Consider the following 15,172-nt stretch of genomic DNA (forward strand, 5'->3'; position numbering starts at 1 on the left):
ATGATAACTTCTTTCCAATTCTCTCTCTCTCTTTCTATTTCTAGATTTCGTTTCTCTCTTTTAGGTTTAGGTTAGAATATGAATTGAGGGCTGAGAGTATTTCATGCCCAAGTGGGTCCGTGACAACACTCATTGTCTTTTGAGTGAAGGAGGATTGATTGAGGGGTCATCTATCCATCACAGGATTAAACACCACTCAAGGTCCTCATAGTTAATTGAGGTTATGACTGCAAATCAACCGGTCAACGAACCGGGAAGACAACCTCAACCTCGGGTTGAGGAAGTCCAGGATGTGAATGAGATGCATCAAGCACCCCTGCCTCGTACTTTGTGAGATTATTTACAACCGGCGAGGGTGAGTAAGCCCTCATGCATAGTTTTTCCAGAAAATATGGGACACATGAATATCAAGCCAGGGGTGATCCAACTCCTTCTAAAATTCCATGGACTTGAATCTGAAAGTCTATATCTACACTTAAAAGAGTTTGATGAGATTATAGCCACTTTATATTTTCCTAACGTGTCTAAAGGATATGGTCAAACTAAAACTCTTTCCCTTTTCTTTGAAAGAAAAGGCTAAGACGTGGTTACATTCATTTCGTCCCCAATCTATTGGCACATGGAATGACATAATAAGGGAGTTCAAGAAATTTTTTCCACATCATAAATCAAACACCCTTAGAAAGTCAATCATGAACTTCACCCAAAAGGATGATGAAACATTCTTCCAATGTTAGGAGTAGTTCAAGGATCTTGTCAGTTCATGCCCACAACACGGTTTTAAAATGTGGCGCATTACACACTTTTTCTATGATGGTCTGACATCTTCCATGCGCCAATTGGTCAAGACAATGTGTAATAGGGAATTTGTAAATAAAAATGTCGATGGTGTGTGGGACTACTTGGACAGACTTATTGAAAACACACAATCATGGGACACCTACCCCAAATCAAGCACCACTTCTAAGCCCACCCAATCAAAGGAGAGGGGCAGATCATACATTCTAAAAGAGGATGATGATATCAATGCTAAAGTGTCTAATCTCATAAGAAAATTTGAGGCCATGGAACTAAAGAAGGATAAGGTTAAGGAAACTGTTTATGGTATTTGTGCTTGTAACGTTCACACAACTGAAAATTGTCCAACAATACCTGCCTTTCAAGAGATGTTGAATGAGCAATCTAATGCCATGAAAAATTACCAATGACCTTTCAACGGACCTACCTGCAATACATACAATCCTAATTGGAGAAATCATCCCAACTTTAATTGAAGGAATGGACAAACTGTTACCCCTCAAGGTTTCTTTAATCAAATTCTAAATCAAGTGAAACCTCAAGAAGAACTGGTTCAAATTCCACACAAACTCAAGAGCTAACTTAAGCAATACGAGAACTTACAAAATATATGCAAAAGATAGATTCACGTGTTACGATTATAAAGAGGGGGATGCTTCCTGCTCAACCTCTCCCCAATCCCAAACCGCAATATGAAATAAGTGATCCAAGCTCTTCAAATCAAATTGAGCAAGCTAAGTCTATCACCACTCTTAGGAGTGGGAAGATAATTGACAAATCTATTCCAGTAAGGGTTAAGAAATTTAAAGACTCGGAAGAGGACCATAATGTAAACCTAGCACCACTCCACAAGAATTATAACCAGAACTTCAAGGTAAACTGATTGCCCTATTCCCCCAACGGTTGGTTGCACCAAAACCTCTCTCTAACTCTCAGGACATTCTTAGAGGTGTTGAAACAAGTGAAGGTCAATATTCCTCTACTTAATGTCGTAAAACAAATACCTTCATATGCCAAATTCCTGAAAGACTTATGTACAACCAAAAGACGGTAAAATTTCAAAAGAAAGTCTTTTTTTACTAAAAAAGTGAGTGTCATCCTAAAGTAAGATGTGCTAAAGAAATATAAAGATCTCGGTAGCCCAACCATCGCTTGTGTAATTGGGAACTACCAGATTGAGCATGCACTTCTTAACTTAGGAGTGAGTGTAAATCTGATTCCTTATTAGGTCTACGAACAACTAGGTTTAGGTGAATTAAAACCTACCCGAACTACATTGCAACTTGCTGATCACTCAGTTCGTGTACCGAGAGGGATAATCGAGGATGTGTTGGTCCAGGTTGATAGATTCTACTAAGTAGATTTTATTGTCCTGGATACTTAACCCATCATGGACATGAGCACTCAAATTCTTGTCATTCTTGGTCATCCATTTCTTGCCACTTTAAACGCAATCATTAATTGCAGGAATGGAGTCATGAGTATGTCTTTCGGGAATATGACATTGGAGTTGAATACTTTTTTCAACATAGGCAAACAATTAGAGGATGAAGGCGATTCCCACGGTATTAACCTGATTAATTCTTTCGTGGAAGGTAGAGCACTTCTGACCTTATCCTCTGACCCTCTAGAGACGTGTTTAGCCCACTCTCATGATTTAGATGATGATATGATTAGGGAGACTGGTGTCATGCTTGATGATGTGCCAGTACTTGAAGTTAACCGGTGGAGGCCACAATTCAAAGAATTGCCCCAAATTGATGTAGTGTCTCTACCGTCTAGCCTCAAGGCACCAAAGCTTGACCTAAAACCTTTGCCCTCTGAATTGAAATATGTTTATTTAGGTCAAGATGAGACATACCCGGTGGTGATTTCATCCCACCGTGAGCGAGAACAGGAGAGTATGCTCATCTCTACTCTTATTGAGCATAAGGGAGTCCTTGGATGGTCGATTGCGGACCTCAAGGGAGTTAACTCTTCGATTTGTACTCACCGCATTTATCTTGAGGATAATGCGAAGACCTCTTGACAATCACAATGTAAAATAAATCTAAACATGAATGAAGTGGTTAAGGCCGAGGTTCTTAAACTATTGGATGTGGGTATCATATACCTAATATCCGATAGTCAATGGGTGAGTCCAACTCAGATGGTTCCCAAGAAGTCTAGAATCACCGTCGTAGCCAATGCTAACAATGAACTCATGCCAAAACCAGAATTACTACTGGTTGGAGAATGTGCATTGAGTACAGGAAGTTGAATATCATCACGAGGAAGGACCACTTTCCTTTGCTCTTCATTGATCAAATTTTGGAAAGGCTAGCTGGCCATTCTTATTATTGTTTCCATGATGGATATTCGTGCTACAATCAGATCAAGATAGCCCTTGAAGATAAGGAAAAGACCACGTTCACAAGTCCATTTGGCACCTTTTATAACGTCTCGAAAAAAAATCTATACAAAGACCAGAGTACAACCTCAGGCAGAAATCGCCTAGGACCAAATCCTTTAGAAATTAGGTTAATGTTAACAAGTGCTAAATTAGAGTGCTTGCGAGATTAGCACTAATCACTTTAAATTTGATCTGCAAGACCCAAAACTTGTAGAATCGTTAGTGCTACGTTACCCTGAAATCTAGGATTCAACGCTAAATCCAGTTGCTCTCGGGAGTACTTGGAAACTTTGTATCGGACCTAGACCGCGCGTCGAAAGTCCGATAGCGATGATCTTAGACAATTATGATCACCTTGTTGGGCTTGACAATCACCTCAAAAATCAAGTCCATATGATGTCCTTAGATGATTTGCTTGAGTCTGGAGTAAAGAGTGTGAGAAAGGTGAAATTATTTAAAAATTAAATATGAATTTAAGAAATCTGAGTCGTGTCACTTGCACACCGATTTTAAGCATTCTGACCGTCAGAATCTGACCCAAATTTTCCCTCGGATTAGGGAAGATGGCCCATACATGTCAAAGTGCCTGTGGATCTGATCGAGTTTCGGTGACCGTTGAATTGAAATTGGTCCGCCATGGGCGATCTGGAAACCCAATCGGACTGAAAACTTAACTTTCTTAAGATCCAATATTAGTGAGCTTAAGTCCGACCACACTCAGAAAAAGGACCTCCAGAAACGCTCCATTGGATCGAAATGGACCCGATTTGGTTATAACCTAAGTATACCTTGGCCTTGGGGCTATTTCCATTGAATTTAGGCCTATATAAAGACCTTAAACCCTCACTCTCAAATTCCATACGAATTTTCCAAACCCTAGCTAAGAGAGAGAGAGAGAGGGAAAGAGAGAGTGAGAGGGAAGTTGGTGAATCATCTTGAGATTCTTCCCAGTTACTCTGCGTACCTAATCCATCGCATCTGAATCGTTATTTTGGTGATTCTAAGCTCATTCTTGGGTAAGTCAATCAAACCCTAACCTATTTTGGAGCTTAGAATAGTCTAAGTGTTGATGTATCTAATTTAATTCATGCCTTAGGTTATCTAGTCACCGTTGACGAAGACTTATCGTCTAAATCAGATTTGTTGTGCACTTTCTGGTTTAAGGTGCGGACTATATTCGTATAGGTTATGGTTTTCAAGGCTTTTAATGTTGGTTAATGGTTTATTATTGTTGTGGGTGAAATTTCACATGCCAAATGCGATGTTTGTATTGCGCTTTTGATATATATGAACTATATTGAGATTTGTGTATTCCATGTATATGTAGAAAATATCATATATGTATGAAATACGAGCATGTGTTTGCCATGATTAATCGTCATGTGTTTGTGCTAATTGTATGTGTATCAACTCCTTGGCGAAAGGATTTGTCCTAATGTGAGCTATCACCAACATACGTCATGTATGTTGGAATATGTAGCCTAAGTGTTTGTAGAAATGTCTGAATGAATAAGTGTGTAATATATTATACTTTTTATGGGCGTTGAGAAGAGATTCTCAACTATCTTAATGATGTGTATGATTTCCTCCATGAAATTTACATTTTTTGTCTGCTTAACTTAGACGCTACTTATGTGTAAATTCATGTTAAGTTGAAATCCATCAAATGCTCACATGCTTGTATGATTGGAATTATTGATCCATTACTGTTCTGAATTGCTGGTATGAATATCTGTTATAATTAAATGTGTTTGGGACCATGAAATAGTTTAGGGAATTGGTAACGAACTTTGAGTTTGTGGCTGAGGTCGCTTTCGTCACGTAGGACGTGTTTGACGAACCCAAGTCGTATTAGAGTTGTCGGCAGTGGTTTGGCCACATGGAGTGTTTGGGCACTTCATGTTGTTTAACCCAACGTGCACTCATGCTAGTCGAGCTCATCAAGTTATCCAATTGTCCCGGTGGATGTTCACCATGTATGGATGCTACTATTTAAATCTAGGGTACCAAACTTACCAGTGCAATCCCGTTAACCATGGTACCTTGATCTGCTAAGACTCATGAGCCGGGCATGGTGGTATGGGACACCGTGGTCGAGCTGTCGGCCTATGCTGGGGTAACGAGCCTCCCCGTAGTGACTAATGAGCAATCCAGACTCGTGAGCCGATTATGGTGGTATGGGACACTGTATTCGTGTTGTCGGCCTACATTGATTGGTGACGAGCCCTTTGTAGTGACCTCGAGCATACCTTCATACTACATTGAGGCGACGAGCCTTATTGTAGCAACTAAGGTATGATTAGGCATGCATTGATTGGTGACGAGCCCTTTGTAGCGACCTAGAACCATAATATCGTATGAGATTGTCTAGGACCGAAGACCCTAGAATGGAAGGTACCTTAGCTTCTCAATCCTGCTATATGAAAAAGACTAATAACAACTTGGTAATCATGTTCATGCACCGCATTGTATGTACCTTGGCGTTGTGGAGCACTGCGGGAGGTTGTCATGTGTACCGTAAGATGAAGACACTGAGGGAGTGCAGGCGAGGGCATGCATCATTTCTACATACATCCTTACATTAACAAGAGTAATTAGGACATGTTTGATTGTATTGCCTTATCATTACTACTTAATTGAATTGATAATATGTTAACTTTTACTGTATAGTTCTACTGAGTTGATCACTCACTCCCATGTTCTAGGACGGTGTTTCAACACCAACCAGACTCTGTCTTAGATGCAGATGATGATGCGACCCGCGAGGTAGAGCAAGAGTATGAGGATGATGAGGAGGCGTTCTCCTCTATGCAGTTCTCAGGTGAGTTCATGTGAGCCGTGTCCTGAGCTACGGGGATTCAAGGTTTATTTTGTAATGGGTGATTTCATTTTGATACTTATAATTTGAAACAAACACTTGTAATTATGACCTGGCAGAGCATACATATCTCAGGGACTTATATAGCTATACATATGTGTTTCTTCAGTCTTTCACTTGCATATTTCACCTATTCATGGATTATGTTTGCAGTTTTGCTTAATCTACTCCATGTTTTATGCACTCATACAGACAACATACATCCATCATTGCATATGTTGCATAAGTGATGTTTTGAAACTTGGGAGCTGAGTTATGCTCAACCTCCGAATTTCAGGGCGTTACAAGTTGGTATCAGATCATGATTTGGATTAAACCGAACCTGGGTTATGGTCACACAGCGCACATTGACACCACCTTAGTGTAGGAGCGTGCAAGAAAAATCTAGAATCAGTGTAGGATTTCTAGTTACACCTATCGGCGGAAGTTTACTGGAAACAATCGCCGAGATCGAGTTCGTGCACACTCTTGATCACACACAGCGATCCCAAATCCCTTCTAGAGCGTCCATCGACGGGTTTAGACCGTGTATCAACCCATCCCAGCCATTAAAATTTTGGTAAACTTGAATCTGTATCAGGTTCTATGCAAAGTAACCCGAAATGAGTCGAAACGGACTAGGGGCCCAATCGGGGCAATTCTAGGGGGACCCATGGTGGGACCCACATCATTTTTAAGCTTGGGGAGGGGGAGGACCTCGCCCCACCAGCGAGCCATCACTAGTTAGTCCAGAGACCGGCGAGGCCCTCGCCGGTTCGGCGAGGCCTCGCCGCCTAGTGGGCCCGGATGGGCTGGGGTGGTCGGGTCGACTCTCCTAGGGCCTAGTGTGGCCCACTCATCCAAGGTTGGTCAAATATAACCCCTTTCAAACCCTCTTTCCTTCATAAACTACCCTCCTATGCTTTCCTTTTCTTGAAACTTCTCTTAAAACCTCACAAAAATCTATCTCCAAACCCTTTCTTCTTCCATTTTCGTACATTCTCACTCTACTCATCTCAAAACCCACCTCCATTGCTGATTTTCTTTTCTTTTCTTTCCATTTGAGCACTCAAATCCCTACTTTGAGTAGTCTCAAATTCGTGGAAGCCCCATCACTCCTTCCATTTCCCTCTTTTCTCTCATTTTCCATGGCCCTATTCGAGCTTATTATAGCCATATTTTCTATTTTCACCATTCTCTCTTTCATGGGGAAGAAAAGAGCTCCCATTAATGAAGCCGGGCCTAGCCGCCCAACCCGTTCACGGAGGCCAAGAGGTGCCGCTGCGAGCACGACCGCCACTCGAGAGTATCAAATAAAGCGGGACCTCGATCCCCGGGCTCCTGTTGGAAGGACTTTGTTGGTGGAGCTATCTCGTGGAGTCTATGAGGGCCGTAGGGTCCTTTTTTAAGCTCATGTAGATGTGCAGTTATTTGGAGAATATCTCTTATTTGAGAGCCTGGAAGAGGCCAGGTGGGGTCCGCTATTTGAAGGTGAATACCATGCAAATGTAGGTACTGTCTGAGCTTTCTATGCCCACATTTGAGAACCTTTGCTGGAGCTATTACAGTTTAAAATTCCTTGTGGAAGAGATCGGGAGGCCACAATCGATATTGCTTTGATATCCCGACTTTTGAACGTACCGCTCGGCGAGGTTCATGCAAGTGAGAAGAATCTGAGTAGTGTGCGTGAAAGGGATCGCCGCACGCGGTTCCTTTGTGGTCGTCTGGTTGAATGACAACCTAACAGAAGCCTTTTAGCGACCAACATGTCGGACGACTTCCACTTGCTTCACCACATCTGTACATTCAACGTCTATCCTAGGTGGAGTAACCACAGTGAGTGTACGTGCCTGATGGTGGATTTCTTATATCAGGTGGGGCAAGGAGAGAAGCTGTGTGTGCTTACGTACATCTTGCGACAGATAGTCCTTATTGCACGTTTGAATAGAAGGACTGAATCGCTCCCATTTGGTCGACTCATCTATAAGATTGCACATGAGTTTGGCTATAGACTTGGGGTGGAAAGGCTTGTACCTGTCCGTTACATCAATGAGACAACTCTTAATCAAATGGATATCGGGCCTCGTCGACGACAAGCCTTACTTGAAGAAAGTGAGGATGAGACTGAGAGCAAAGGGGAAGAGAGTAATGAAGAAGGTGGAGCTGAAATAGAAGAAGAAGAAGAAGAGCAGGATGAGGAAGAAGTGGAGGCCCAGGACACGAGTGAGAATTCTCCTCCTACGGCACCGGAGCAGGGCACAGATCAGGCCGCTAGGGATGCTCGTATAGCTCGACTTAAGGAGGGTCAGGCTGTCCTACGATAGGACATTATGGATCTTCGAGGCCTCGTGAAACATAAGTTCAAGAAGGTATCTCACACTCTGAAGTCTATCTTGTGTTGCCTGTAGGATAAGGGTGCCCCTCCTCCATCACTTGATTCCGATGAGTAGTCGCGGATGTAGTCATCCTTTGTTTTGTTTTGTTGCTTGTTATTGTGTGTAGCCGTTATAGGCATAGTAGTTTGGAAGTTGTTTGTTGTTTGAAGCTTAAGTTGTATTAGCTCGCATGCTTTCTCTGTCGCGATCCATGTGATGCTGCACTTCTTGTACTGCGACAATTTTGTTAAATGAAATGCATGTTGCTTTCCCTAAGTTGTGATGTGAATGTTGTGTGGGTGGATTATATGGATGTTAATTCTCACAGGTTACATCCTTTGTTGAATGTAGGGCATGCCTCCTAAGGGCTCGAAGACTTTGGCCCGTTTCTCTTTGGGCGAGTCGCTTGCCGAGGTTTCCCCCCTAGGCGATAACCAGACGGATCCACAGTTGGGCCTGTCTCATTTTGGTGCTGGGCCTGACTCTCAGCCAGCTACTGGCCCCGCTACTGAGCTGACTCCTATGACACTATCCATGGTTCCTCTAGTCACGCCTTTGGTTCCTGAGCAGAATCGTGCATTTGCGTCGACATCTCATGCATCTCCGTCCGCTCCGCCTCCTAATAGGCTAGAGCAAATGATGCTTTTGATGCAGCAGCAGCAGATCCAGCAGTAGCAGCAGCAGTTTTTGTCTTCCATGGCTGGCATCTTTGCTCGGTCGATGGGGGCGACTCCACCTGCTTCACTTATGCACCCATCTGGGAACACTAGTGCTAGCGGCACATTTGAGCAATTCCAACGCTTATGACCTCCCACATTCCCAGGTTCTCATAGACCCGAGGAGGCCGAGTACTGGATTGATTGTATCTCTAAGATGCTGAGGCCACTTCACTGTTCTGAGGCTGATCAGGTCGAGCTTGCCTCCTTCATGTTTAAGAAGGAGGCCAGTTTATGGTGGGACAGTATTCTCCGCACAGTTGTGGAGGGTTTTATGTAGACATGGGAGGCGTTTGAGGCTCGCTTCCACGAGAAGTATTTTCCAGTCACTTACCGACACGAGAAGGAGAGTAAGTTCCTTCACCTCCGTCAGGGAGGGATGTCAGTGACAGAATATGAGAACTGGTTTACTGAGCTGGGTCGGTATGGTCCATTGCTTCTGGGTGATCAACCGATGCAGATGTAGTGTTTTTCTGAGGGGCTGAGGCCTGAGATTCAATCGAAGATGTGTTGTGCTAGAATTTCTTCTTATGCTGAGTTGGTGAGCATGTCCCTGCGAGCTGAGCAGGACGGGGACAGGTTGCCTCGTATGCGAGCACCTATGGTTCCCAGACTGTGACCTGACTTTCTGAGTACACCATTTCTCGGCAAGAGGCCACGGGCAGATTCTCCTCCGAGACGTGTAGCGTCGCCGGCTCAACTGATGCATTCAGATTTACACTGTACATACTGTGGAAAAATCGGGCATTTGGATCGTAATTGCTTCACATGAATGCGGGACAGTGGATTTACATCGCCACAGAGGATCAGTCATCCGATGCCTCAAGTCATATCAACTCCACCCCTTCGTTCAGCACCATCTCACCCATCTTTCAGGCCTTCTGTACCTTGCTTCAAGCCACCTCAACGGCCTATGGTACCATCGCCGAATCGCCCACAGCAGGCTCGAGTTCACACGCTTACAGCTGAAGCGCCTGGGGCTGACTTAGCACCGAGATCTTTTGAGGTTACAACTCACATCCAAGGTATCCCCATCTTTTTGTTGGTGGATAACGAGTCCACTACCTCTATTATATCGTATGCGGTAGTTAAGCGCCTGAGTTTGGGCACTGTTACTATGAAGTGAGTGACACTCACTACCACTACAGGGACTTCCTCTGATATTACCAAGGTTTGTATGGGTTGTTTGATTGATCTAGGGAGCAGATCAATTCTAGTTGACCTGTTTGTCACACCTCTATATCATTATGACGTCATTTTGGGCATGGATTAGCTCACGAAGATGCGAGCAAGGATTAATTGTGAGGCTAGACTGGTGACACCCATGGACCTGAGGGCGAGACATTTACTTTCCCTGTTCAGGTTAGTTACCCTTTCTGATTTGGTTGTTATACTTGTTTGTTGGAGAGTATTACTAGTTCGGTGCTTGAAAGCACGCCAGTAGTTCGGGTTTTGAGGATGTATTCGAGACGATTCCTGGATTACCCCCTCGGCGCGAGATTGATTTTACTATCGATCTCATGCCTGGTCTGACACCTATTTCATTACCCACCTATCGCATGCCTCTGAGTGAAATGGAGGAATTGAGGAAGCAGATAGATGGCTTATTGAATTTAGGCTTTATTCGACCTAATGTGTCCCCTTGGGGAGCACCTATTCTGTTTGCCAAGAAGAAGGATGGTTCCTTACGATTATGTATAGATTATCGCAGGTTAAATCAGGTGACAGTGAAGAACAAGTATCCCTTGCCCAGGATCGATGATCTGTTTGATCAGTTGAAGGGGGCACGGTACTTTTCGAAGATTGATCTGCAGTCAGGGTATCATCAGTTACCCGTCAAGGATGAGGACGTGCAGAAGACCGCATTCAGAACTAGCTTCGGCCATTACAAGTTCCTTATGATGTCGTTTGGTCTTACGAATACACCGGCCATGTTCATGGATCTGATGAACAGGGTGTTTCGGCTGTTTTTGTTCCGATTTGTCATTGTCTTTATCGATGACATTTTGATATACTCTACGAGTCGGGGAGAACACGAGGAGCACCTAAGAACGGTCTTGGATGCTCTTAGGAAGAATCGACTTTTTGTGCAGTACAAGAAATGTGACTTCTGGAAAGAGGAATTCAAGTTTCTAGGACATGTGGTATCCAAGGAAGGGATAGCAGTCGACCTCGCTAAGGTAGTTGCAGTTCAGAACTGGAAGCAGCCTGGTTTGGTTACTGAGGTGAGAAGCTTTCTGGGCTTAGCAGGCTATTATCGATGCTTCAAATGAGACTTCTTGAAGATAGTCAGACCGTTGTCTCAGTTGACACGGAAAGACTTGAAGTTTGCTTGAAATGTGAAGGCCGAAATAGCCTTTCAGGAGCTGAACGACAAGTTGACGTCCGCCTCTGTGCTAGTATTGACAGAACAAGGGGTTAAGTATACGATATATACTGACGCCTCTTGCATTGGTCTGGGTTGTGTCCTTATGTAGAAGGACTGGGTGATTGCATATGCCTCGAGACAGTTAAGGAAACACGAAGAGAATAACCCTACACACGACTTGGAGTTGGTAGCTGTCATTTTCACACTAAAGCTCTGGAGACATTACCTCTACGGAGAGGAGTTCGAGCTCTTTTGTGACCACAAGAGCCTTAAGTATATCTTCACTCAGTGTGACTTGAATATGAGGCAACGCCGATGGATGGAAACCTTAAAGGACTTTACGTTCGATGTCTCTTACCATCCGAGCAAGGCAAACCTTATGGCAGACGTATTGAGTCGCAAGAAGACTATAGAGTTTGCGGCTCCGCTAATGATAGCAGAATGGGACATGATGGAGTTTGTACGAGACTTTGAGCAAAAACTCACGGCGGAAGAGCCGTATGAGGTTACCGCACACATTCGAGTACAACCCCTCACTGACGAAAGGATCATTGCAGCTCAGGCAGATGATGAGATATTGGTGAAGATGAGAGAGCGGGTTAGTACAGATGAGGACTCCGAGTGGAGTGTTGGTTCAGATGGGGGCCTACGATATCGTGGCCGCTTATGTGTCTCAGACGTTCCTGACTTGAGACGGGAGGTTCTCGAGTCAGCCCATAATTCAAAGCTTGCAATGCATCCAGGTAGCACGAAGATATATCAAGACATGCGGAGATCCTACTGGTGGGACAACATGAAGGTTCACATTGTTGAGTTCGTATCCTGTTGTCTCACGTGCCAGCAGGTCAAGGCAGAGCATCGCCGACCTCCTGAGTTACTTCAGCCCATGCCCATAGCAGAATGGAAGTGGGACTTCATCTCTATGGATTTTATTTTAGGGCTACCGAGAACGAAGAAGGGGCATGACTCCATTTGGGTGATCGTCGACCGATTGACAAAATTGGCTCATTTCTTACCGATCAGAGTTACGAACTCTGCAGACGAGTTGGCTAGTTGTACATCAAGGAGATTGTATGTTTGCATGGAGTTCCCTTGGAGATCGTGTCGAACCGAGACACGCGATTCACATCTATCTTCTAAACTCGTATCCAAGAAGTGATGAGTGTGAAATTGAAGATTAGCACCGCGTTTCATCCGCAGATAGACGGGTAGACGGAACGTATGAATCAGATTCTAGAGGACATGTTGCGAGCTTGTGTTTTGGATTTCAAGGACAGTTGGGATGACTGTCTCCCTTATGCAGAGTTCACGTATAATAACAGCTTCCAGGCGAGTATCGGCATGGCTCCCTACGAGGCATTCTACGGTCGCCCGTGTAGAGCACTACATTGCTGGGCAGAAGTTGGCGAGCGTAATTTGATTGGCCCAGAGTTGGTTCAGGCGACTTCAGAGAAAATCGACATTATTCGACGTTGACTTCTGACAGCCCAGAGCAGGCAAAAGAGTTACGCTGATATGAGGCGGTGACCCCTTGAGTTCGAGGTTAGAAACCATGTATTTCTTAAGGTTTTCCCTATGAAAGGAGTCCTGCGGTTTGGTAAGAAGGGGAAGTTCACGTTGAGATTTATTGGTCCATTTCAAATACTGGATCGAGTGGGAACGGTAGCGTACCGCCCTGCTTTGCCCACACCACTTGCAGGCGTGCATAACATATTTCATGTTTCTATGCTGAAGAAGTACATTCCTGATCCTTCGCATATTATCAGTTGGGAGTTGGTGCAGTTGAGCGAGGATGCCACATATATATTGCGGCCGACGCATATCCTTGACAAGAAGGAGCAGGTATTGCGTAGCAAGGTCATCCCTTTTGTGAAAGTACTGTGGACGCATCATGGTGAAGAAGAGGCTACTTGGGAGACAGAAGCCGAGGTTCGAAAGAACTACCCTCAGATTCTCGAGGAGTACAAAAAAGTACTAATTTCGAGGATGAAATTTTTCTTTAAGGGGGTAGATTGTAACGTCTCGGAAAAATTCGTATAAAGACCCAAGTACAACCTCAGGCAAAAATCGCCCAAGACCAAATCCTTTAGAAATTAGGTTAGTGTTAGTAAGTGTTAAACTAGAGTGCTTGCGAGATTAGCACCAATCACTTTAAATTTGATTTGCAAGACCCAAAACCTATAGAATCGTTAGCACCACGTTACCCTAAAACCTAAGATTTAACGCTAAATCCAGTTGCTCTCGAGAGTACTTAGAAACTTTGTATCGGACTTGGACCGCGCATCGAAAGTCCGATAGCGATGATCTTAGAAAATTATGATCACCTTGTTGGGCTTAACAATCACCTCAAAAATCAAGTCCAGACGATGTCCTGAGACGATTTGCTTCAGTCCAGAGTAAAGAGTGTGAGAAATGTGAAATTATTTCGAAATTAAATATGAATTTAAGAAATCTGAGTCGTGTCGCTTGCGCGCCGATTTTAAGTATTCTGACCATTGGATTCTGACCCAAATTTACCCTCGGATCAAGGAAGATGGCCCATACAGGTCAAAGTGCCTGTAGACTTGATCGAGTTTCGGTGATCATTGAATTGAAATTGGTCCGCCATGGGCAATTTGGAAACCCGATCCGACTGAAAACTTAACTTGCTTAAGATCCAATATTAGTGAGCTTAAGTCTGACCACACTCAGAAAAAGGACCTCCAAAAACGCTCCATTGGATCGAAATGGACCCGATTTGGTTATAACCTAAGTATACCTTGGCCTTAGGGCTATTTCCATCAAATTTAGGCCTATATAATGACCTTAAACCCTTACCCTCAAACTCCATGCGAATTTTTCAAACCCTAGCTAAGAGAGAGAGGAAAAGAGAGAGAAAGTGAGAGAGAAGTTAGTGAATCATCTTGAGATTCTTCCCAGTTACTCTGCGTACCTAATCCATCACATCTGAATCGTTATTCCGGCGATTCTAAGCTCATTCTTGGCTAAGTCAATCAAACCCTAACCTGTTTTGGAGCGTAGAATAGTCTAAGTGTTGATGTAGTTAATTTAATTCATGCCTTAGGTTATCTAGTCATCGTTGACGAAGACTTATCGTCTGAATCAGATTTGTTGTGCACTTTCTGGTTTAAGGTGCGGACTATATTCGTATAGGTTATGGTTTTCAAGGCTTTCAATGTCGGTTAATGGTTTATCATTGTTGTGGGTGAAATTTCACATGCTAAATGCGATGTTTGTATTGCGTTTCTGATATATATAAACTATATTGAGATTTGTGTATTCCATGTATATGTAGAAAGTATCATATATGTATGAAATACGACCATGTGTTTGCCATGATTAATCATCGTGTGTTTGTGCTAGTTGTATGTGTATCAACTCCTTGGCCAAAGGATTTGTCCTAATGTGAGCTATCACTAACATACGTCATGTATGTTGGAATATATAGCCTATGTGTTTGTAGAAATGTCTGAATGAATAAGTGTGCAATATATTGTACTTTTTATAGGCATAGAGAAGAGATTCTCAACTATCTTAATGATGTGTATGATTTCCTCCATGAAATTTACATTCTTTGTCTGCTTAACTTAGACGCTCCTTATGTGTGAATTCATGTTAAGTTGAACTCCATCAAATGCTCACATGCTTGTATGATTAGAATTGTAG

The 15,172-nt window shown here is 43.4% G+C and overlaps 1 non-coding gene across 1 annotated transcript; it reads right to left on the reverse strand.

The window, feature by feature from the left end:
* Nucleotides 1-674: 674 nt before the first annotated feature.
* LOC131250397 (small nucleolar RNA R71) lies at nucleotides 675-781 on the reverse strand. The gene has a single exon (XR_009173322.1). It is a non-coding gene; the product is annotated as a small nucleolar RNA R71 (small nucleolar RNA).
* Between the last annotated feature and the right edge of the window lie 14,391 nt (nucleotides 782-15,172).

This window comes from Magnolia sinica, chromosome 6, assembly GCF_029962835.1.
Source record: "Magnolia sinica isolate HGM2019 chromosome 6, MsV1, whole genome shotgun sequence".
NCBI classification, from domain to species: Eukaryota; Viridiplantae; Streptophyta; class Magnoliopsida; order Magnoliales; family Magnoliaceae; genus Magnolia; species Magnolia sinica.